Source organism: Pinus tabuliformis, chromosome 2_1, assembly GCF_031772625.1.
Source record: "Pinus tabuliformis cultivar Carrire ecotype Pingquan chromosome 2_1, CPIR1, whole genome shotgun sequence".
NCBI classification, from domain to species: Eukaryota; Viridiplantae; Streptophyta; class Pinopsida; order Pinales; family Pinaceae; genus Pinus; species Pinus tabuliformis.
The window spans coordinates 521,215,171-521,224,648 of record NC_142299.1 but is presented as its reverse complement, the minus strand read 5'-3'; positions in this window follow the sequence as shown (position 1 = coordinate 521,224,648).

The following is a 9,478-nucleotide window of genomic DNA, read 5'->3' as shown; positions in this document are numbered from 1 at the left end:
AGCACATATTTTTTATACTTAGCTTGTTGAATGTTAGTATTCCATGCAAGAATCTGAAATGAAAGGATGACCCTTTGTGTTCCAACTATTTGTTTCACATTTTTTATATTTTGAATATCGAAACAAAAATAATGATCCTCTAAACAATATTAAAAAATTAATATCATCCATTGCAATAATTGCATAAGCCAAGGACTAAGAAAATCCAAGGAATTACATCACAATATCTTCAAGTATTTACATCACAATATCTTCAAGTATTTACATCACAACATCTACACTTGTTGCAAGACCATAACTCTGACAAGCTTCATATTCACTCACGGATTTACATGATCAGAAATACCTACATAGAGACAGCAATAAATATTACTCAACAATATCAATGATAAATACCTCAGATATTGAATACCTTTTAATATCAATCTCCAAGGCCATAACTTTGTTCAGCATCACTGAATGGAAATTCAAACTAAATTGAGCATACTTTCAATGAACATCTAAGCACGAATTGAAATGTATGGATGCTTACAAGCAATTGTTTCATAATATATAATTATGAACACATGAAGGTTCCTTCAACACCCTTTTCCATCAATGACAACTTCGCAAACAATCTCCCCCTTTGGCATTGATGGAAATACCAATTTATTCCTCCCCCTTTTTTTATGAGAATCATTTCTCCTTTTTCCTCCCTACGAATCATTTCTCCTTACCTCCCCCTTTGACATTAATGGAAATGGGTTCCTTATTATGGTCCTAAACATCATTATCAAACACACCTATCCCTTTTCTTTTAGAAAATTTACTTGCTTTATAATTTAAGTATTTGGTAACATTAATTTTCTTCATCAAAGTCCAATTTTCACCTATTCCAAGGATTGTAGAAGGAAACATGACCGTATGGAATGGGACATTGTCCTTCCCCATAAATTAAAAAAACTCCACATTTTCTGGATTTTTTCACCAATTTTCCCAATCTTTTGTATAGCATGTTAAAGAATAAGTGTGTATATAATGAATTTTCTTGCACTAGGTTTTAAAAGTTCTATTGGATTCAACAATTTACTACGACTTTCACACTAATCACCCTATGCATCATCGTAGCCACATCTGATAAAAAGTGACTACATGTATCATAATAAACTTGTTGCATTGAATTCTCGGAAAGCCAATTTCTCTCCCAAATATTTTGAAAATTTTCTCCTAACATACTTATATCTATTGAGGTGTTGATGTACGACCAAACTTATCGAAACTTAATTCAAACCACTCATATATTTCCTTGTGAATAGCATGGTGTTTATCACAAATTTTTCATGAATGCAATGTTCGGCCAGTGCGTTTGTTTCTATAGTTGTACCATATTGACCAATCCCATAAATATATATGAGATGCAAGACATTGTTCAAATATGGAAGCACACTCGTTATTAACACTTCCCTCTTCCCAGTATAGGTAGCTTGGGTGCAACAATGCATTCATACCCAACTTCTTGAAATATCAACCATGGTTCCTGTCAAAAGAAAAAAAGAAAAAAATAACTTGTGAAGATGGTTCCTTTGAGTTGACACAATGAAACAACTGGGGCAACGGATTCGAAAGAGAGAATCAAAACATAAAATAGATTCAATTTTCTCTTTAATAGATCATTCAAAAAACTACATACACATTGTTGACATATTACTAACAATCCCAACTGATTCCCCTAAAAGGAAAAGATTCCCAAACCCATTTTATGCACTTGATACATGGCTTTAGAGGATCATTACCACTATAATCATCAATAGCTGAGATCAACTTCTTGTGCTTGTCTAGGAAGGATTTCTTAAATGACCTGCATTGTTGATCCTTGAGAGCTTAGTTGAGCAATTTGACCTTTTGGCCTTCCTTAAGAGGTTGGAAATTCTTTTTGTATACCTCCCATTCGTTTCCATTGTCCTTCTTTGACATGGAACTTTCTTCCTATCTGTTTATAATTTCAAATTTGTCCATAGCTCAAATTTCCTCCTATGTGACTTTCAGTTCAGATCTGCAATAGGATGAAATATTTTATTTGTTGCTCCTCCTATTTTCCTCTTGGTCTATGTGAGATTTGTACCTGCGCATGGGAATTGATATTCTCTTACTGTATATTCACCCTCTTTGTAATAGTTCTACACTCTGACCTGTAGTTGTTGTATAGTTCGCAGTTCATTTTAGGTTCTCTTAAGGTTTAGTGACAGTGTGGCATATTCATAACTTATATTTGTCTATTATAATTGTTCAGGAATTTAACACATCCCTTATCGGTTTGCATGTTATAGGTATACAATTCCTCTAATTTGTAACTGCTTCGTCTTTGGGTATCCACATTTGGCCTCATTCTATGTAAGAGTGTGGTAATGTATGTCTTAGGTCGATTCAAAGTGTATAACGGTTCATGTAACATTCTCAACATATTCAAGATTAGTGTAAAATTGTATAGGTCCACTTCAGGTTTTGGCCTAGCACATAATGCACACATCCAGATATTGGCATTTTCATTGTCTTTGTAATGTTCTCTGCAATGTCACTAGTTAAGTTATGTTTCCATTGGCCAAGTCATACTATTGAAGGTGCATTACATGTAACAACCCTAAAAATTAAATATGCAACTAATTATATCAAATATATAATTAATAATCAACACACAAACTTTTCAACTAATTAGCATAGAATTTTTGAAAAATCACCAGTAGAGATTACTTACCTGTAGCGACTATATTGCTTACTTGTAATTTAAGAGTTGAACACTATTGAATCCTGCTAACCAAAACAAATTTTTGGGGACGAATCTCCATCCAACTATAGGCTCAATTGCATATAATATTTCTACAGTTGGCCACCTTTGAGCTCTTAATCAACGTACTAATGCCAGAGAATTGTTTGTCTCATGACACTTTTCTCCCAAGAGAATGGATGAAGGAATGGATGAATATCATCCTCCTCATCGTCCATTAAATAGACCAAATGGTTCCAAAAATGGAAAGAGGATCCGCATGCACACATTCCATGTGTCAACATGCCAACTTTTATTTCTTCATGTTAAGTTTTACTTAATTTAATATTTCTCCTAATTTAACTCCTTATTTTATTATTTTTTACATTTTGTTAACTTTACTTATATATATATATATATAACCCCGGTTTATTATTTACTATTTTATTTATTTATTATTATTATATTCTCTTCATTATATATTATTTATTTACTATTAGTCTTCTCTTATTATTTACTATTATTATCTTTTCTTTATTGTTTATTATTTATTTACTTATATTTTAATATTATATTGTTTTATTTATTATTATTACTACTATTATTATTAGGGGCATTACATACTCCCCATCTTTAAGGAACTTCATCCCGAACTTAAGTTGAATCATTTAACATTTTATTTTATTTAGTTATTTATTGCTTCATATTTACCATACACCCTCTGTTGAAATAGTATAACCAGTGGTCATCAAAAGTTTTCACAATACCCGATAAATACAAAGGAATATATGTCATTTTTCCTAACTTTTGGAACCATAGATAAAGCCTCATCAGTTTGTACCATAGCCCAAGGCTCGCGCCCAGCTAAAACCTCATCTTCCCCAAGGCAAGGCACCTAGCTCAGTACTCCATGCAATAGTACTCTAGGCGTCTCAAAAGGTTGGCCCACTCCCTCCACACTCACTAAGGTTCACATCCCCAAGCATCAAATTCCTTACAAGCCCACCAGAATTCGGCATCCCAATCCATTATCAAGCACTTGGCTTACAATATCAGGCACTTGGCCTCCTCAACATGGTCATATAGCCCCTCAAGAGTTATCTATTAAGAGCTATACAAGACAAAGGAACCATTGGCATATGTAGTGTTGATTGAGTTTTTCCCCAGCCCATATGGTGTTACATATTCTCCCTCGCAAGTATAAGCTCCCATGAGATCATTAAATAAACCGACCCTCTCGACCAATTTGTGGATTTCCTGTCAATCATCACATCTCAACATGCAACCAATGCATTAGTTATAATCATAGTATGATAGACGATAATCTACATGTCAAATATTGCATGTCATCATGAAAACATAACAGCATTGTTAGTCACCACATTCAGACTAATAATGAACGGCATGCTCATGCATGTCATAAAATTTGCATACCATTACCACATAAAACAACCTCATAAGTTATAACATCAACATATCAGCATCAAAGACATATCATGACACCGCATGATAAGCTAACCACATGTCAATATAAGCTCATATCATAGCATCATAATCTAGTATGCATATCATACCCATCATGATCATACAACATCATTATCATAACAAAATAAATAAATAAAGAAGAACCACATGTGCATCATTATCCCCTCATCAAAACTATGTCCAATTACCACGTACCATCATATCATGAACCCTCTTCTCAACATTATACTTCAATAGCCTTATGTTGACAAAAAAATTAACTGAAATCATAGTGTATGATTTAGATGTATCAAAAAAATTAAACAATAAGGCATGATTTAGACACTCCACAGAAGTATCTATCTAAGCTAAGTTATGCAATCCTATCTAGTTCATGACATAATTTAATCAAATAAATAAGGAAAGTCATGAAAAATAACATCTACATCTTCCCAAGTAGTTGACCATGGGCATTATTGGTCCCATTGGACCTTAACTTTCTCAGCTCACGATTCCTAAGTCGATGAACCTAGCAGTCCAGTACACAAAATGGTTCGACCGAAAGGACTCCCTACTTGGAAATTTGTGAACTCCAAAACAATGGCTTGGTGTTCATCCTGATGATGGTTTACAATGGCATGAATTTGATGTTGGGTTTGCGGTTTTTCTCCTTTTTCTTGGTTTCCTTGTTGTCTCAACCCAGCTTGGTACTTCGGACAATCCCTTTTGTAATGTGGACCCCCACATTCCCAATATTTGAATTTATCTTGATCGCCTATATGTCCTTGTCCTTGGCCACCAACTCCTCTAGCTAGACCACTAGTTATTTTTAAGTAGGGTTGGACCCTATGTTCTTCTGGAGGCAACCCAGAGGGTGCACTAACAATCCTATCAATCTTGTTTAGTCTTCCTTGGGATTCATATTGGTGTCCCCATTTTCTGCTTACACCCTCCTTGGGGGATTCTTTCTCTATATTTTCATCAGCCACCATTTGACTTTTCATATTTATCATCCTCTATACTTGTTTGGCCAAACTAGTGGTTGTTTCCATAGTGGTGAGTTTCCACATGGAAACTTTCTCCCATGCAAGAATCTTTCATATTGATGTTTATCATCTTTGTAATTTTAGATCTCCAAGGTATGAAATTTTGTCCTATGATAACCCCCCGAGTCTTGTTTCCAACACCACAAGTCAGATCAAGATTGGATTCCTCAAGGTAAAGTTATGCCCAATCTCCCATGATGGCTTGATTATGGACCAGTTCAGTAAAGTGAACTTGAACAGAATTCCACATGTCACTTTTTCAACCTTCGGCCCTGGAAATGATACACGACAAACTACAGTATGTGCACTTTCAGCGACTTTTTACAAAACAAATTTGATGCTCGTAGACAAATTTATGACGATTTTCCCTAAGTCACATGTTTGAGACTGAATTCTAGAGCATGGAAAATACCTAACTTCTTCGGACCATATCTCAGAAAAATATAGTGAACCAAGATCTAAAATGTTTATGTGAAGTTCACAAAGATTCTGGTTCCATGTGGTCGAAATTTTAGCTTATGAAGCCTCATAGAAAAAAACTTATAGTGAAAATACCAAGATGACCTGTTTGAAGCAGTGAAACCCTAGAATCCAAAACTCTAATACCAAATGTTATGTAATCAGATCACAAAATAAAAGAAAAAATATATCAACAACTTGAAAATTAGCCTCTTCAAGGGGGAAACCTCCTTTACATCACATAAATGAACAATTCTTTGGATTATAAAAATGAAAAAACCTCCTTGGTATATATAGGAGTCTAAGGGGTCACAATATAATCAGAGCCTTCATAACAATAGTTATGTAATAACATAGCAATAACAATAGTGGGCTTCAATGGAGTTACATAGGCACAAAAATAACGATAAGGGGGCTACACTAACAATAACAATAAGGGGATACACTAGTAATATAGCGACCTAACATTTAACAAAGCTAAGATATTTCGAGACAAACTCTTCACAGTTGTTCATGATGAATACACACATAACATAGAGTTTGATGTTATTTAACTTCTTCTAGGTATCAAAGAGATCAAAGAGTTCCCTCCTTGGAATAGAGAGAACAACCTTGAACTTAAGTTGTCTTTCAACAGATAAATGTTTCATTATCAGATGCTCTTGTCAAACTTCTTGTAAAATTCTAGATATTCTTCCTTTTCTATAGTCTTCTCAATCCAAAGAGATATAAGATAGCTAATAAATTCTTACTTTTTCTTAAAAAGGTCCTTCAAATTCCTTTCCTCGTGGTCTTCCAACTTATCATTCTTGAACAACAATGTGATCTTGGTTCCTCTACCAAGTACATCCTCAACTGTATCTTTTTAATAATAATCGATAAGCCAACCTAAGATTCACAAGAACATTGTCATTGTGTTTGGTGATGACAACCAAACATGAAAATTAGAAATCCACATCACACTGACCAATCACGCTAACATTGGCACTAGTTGCAAAGGCTTCCATAAACTCTTTGGTGTCATATCTTGCAATGGTTCTCAAGTTATTCACAGGATTAGATATTTTCATGCCAATATCACTGTCGATAATAGTCAAAAAATTCAAGCTTCCTATTGAATTCTTGACCAAAAACAATGTCTCTAATTTTGTTTTGAAGAAGCTTTCATGATCAACCATTTCTCCAATAATTTAGTATTAGGACACTAAACAACACCATTTTTTATTTTTGTATTTTATCATGCAAATCATTATCAGCACTTCTCAATTCTTTTTCTTTTGTTTAAGGACATGTTCTTGTGTTTAGATTCAAGCTTACACAAACATTTTCATTACATATTCAATGCTTCAATTTGCATGGTGGCCTTAGATTGTTTCTTCAACCATTTCGAGCTTCAATAGCCTTCAAGGAACACTTTGGGACTACTCTCCCCCTGAGGTGCTTCACACTAAACACTGATTGGATACTTCTTTGCTCATGGGTGCCTTTATTTCTTTGAGTAGCTCCCGTTAACGCCATGTTGACTTCAATTTTTTATTGAATTCATTTTTTGTTCTTTCTTACTTTTCCAAACTTTAGTGGGTTATTTTATGATCTGTGTATCTCCTTTTTCTTTCATGTATAATCTACTTTGATTGTTCTGCGCCATTTGTCTCATTTGCGTTAGAGAACTAGGCAACTTGCAATCTTTGGCTATGTGGCCAAAATTTTCACATATATAGCATCTTATGTGATCAAGAAAAGGGGGAAAAGACTTGTGCCTTCTCATGTTGTTATCCTCATATGACTTTCCCTTTACATTCAATGAAATCATACTCTCTTTGCATAGTATTTGCAATCAATAACCTTATGGATAAAAGCATCGCATGAATAATAGTAGCCATAAAAAGAATTTGTGTATCTAATAATAGATGATCTTCTTATAGGGAACGATCTTATTTAATTGCTTGCATGAGAGTACTTGTGTTTTTGCTGCATCTTTTGTTGATGAACCTTAATTTCGTTGTGCCTATAATCAACTGCTATATGTCCAAAGTTATTGCAGAATTAACATTCAACACTCTTCATTAGGGGGGCAGAGGACCGCATTTGGAACCTTGCAGATTTTCTCAATTCATCTCTAGGAGCAGATGGCGTTCTTGCAAAGGATACTTTCTTTGACTCATTCCTTTGTTGTTGGTTATGTCGCTTGCTCTTGTTTGTTTCCTTGCCAATCATGTTGGTTTTCTCTCCTACATGTCTTTTTGGTGTTTCTTCATTATCTTTTGTGATTGCCTTTGAGCTACTGCTCTTTTCTAAGTTATTTCTCATGGATACAACCTTGTTTCTAATTTTTCACATTGTTTCTCTCTTTCCTTTAGTTGGTTGTTGATTACCTCTTCAACTCTCCTCGCTTCTTCCAACTGTGTCCTCAAGCTAATGATTTCTTCTTTGAACTCATGCTCTTTCTCATCACATATCTACAACAATTTCTTTTGATATTTGTTTTCAATTGTAATTCTTTCTATTTCAACCAAGGATGAGTCAAGCTTGGATTGGTCCTCAACTGACTTCTCCTTGTGACAATCAAGTACTTTCACACTAGAATAATGGATCTCTTTCAACTGAAAATTTTCTTTTTGAGATGCCTTTTTCCTCTTTTTCTTCTCTTTTTCTCCACTATTGCTATGGAATCTCTTTCATGCATGACTTGCCACATGTCTCACATTTCTTTTGTAGATTTGAGATATATTACCATCTCAAGGTCTAGATTATGAAGATTGTTGCAAATTGCACATTTAGCCTAGGCATTCCATTGTTGTTCTTGATTTGAGGGGGAATCTTTATTATATCCATCACATACTAGCTTCCGAACATCAAATCCATAAGCAATTATTTCATATTTTACCTTCTCTCTCCAATCCTGTAAGTTTGCAACATTGAGCACAGGAACACTTGAGGATCCATGATTCAACCAAGTATACCTTCCAATAGTTAAGTTAATACATAAGGAACCAACTCTAATACCAATTGTTGAAAACCTAGGAGCAGTGAATCAGTGTAAGGCATTCATGGTCCTTAATCTATAATTTTTAATTTTATTTTAATACTTATCTGAACTGGTAGATGAGTAGAAATACATGATATGAATAGAAAATTTAATATATAAACAACATTCAAACACAACATAAGAATCAACACATCAAAGTAACACATGTACACACCAGATATGTTGAGAAATCAATATGTTAGTAGATTAGAGTTGATTTCTCTTACTTAATAATTACTTGTGAAAATTTGTTGGTTTTTTATTTCTTTTATTATATTTCTTTTCATCAAGAAATTACCAAATATAAAACATGAATATCACAAGAGACAAAGAACACAAAGATGTAGGCTCCAAGTTAGGGCAAAACCCCACAAGGGGAAAAACCCAAGAAAATCCTCTTCTTACAAAATCAGATCAAAGTGAGGTATCCAAGACCCAAGACCAAGACCAAGATTGCCTCAAAGACCCAAGTTAACCCTCTTCCAATCCATCTTCAACAAGTCATAGTCAACAAAAGTCAAAGTTGGTTTAATCTCTAAATTCTGGTCAATCCCTGAAATTTTGACCCCATGACATGTTGAGAAATCTATGGCATTAATGATTAGGAGATTTCTATTCTTGATAATTGCTTGTGATATGCTTTTAATTCTTGTATTATGATATTCTCTTCGTTATATTAACAATGTGTTCTTTTCATCAAGACAATTACCAAATAAACAATAGAATATAAGAGACACAGTA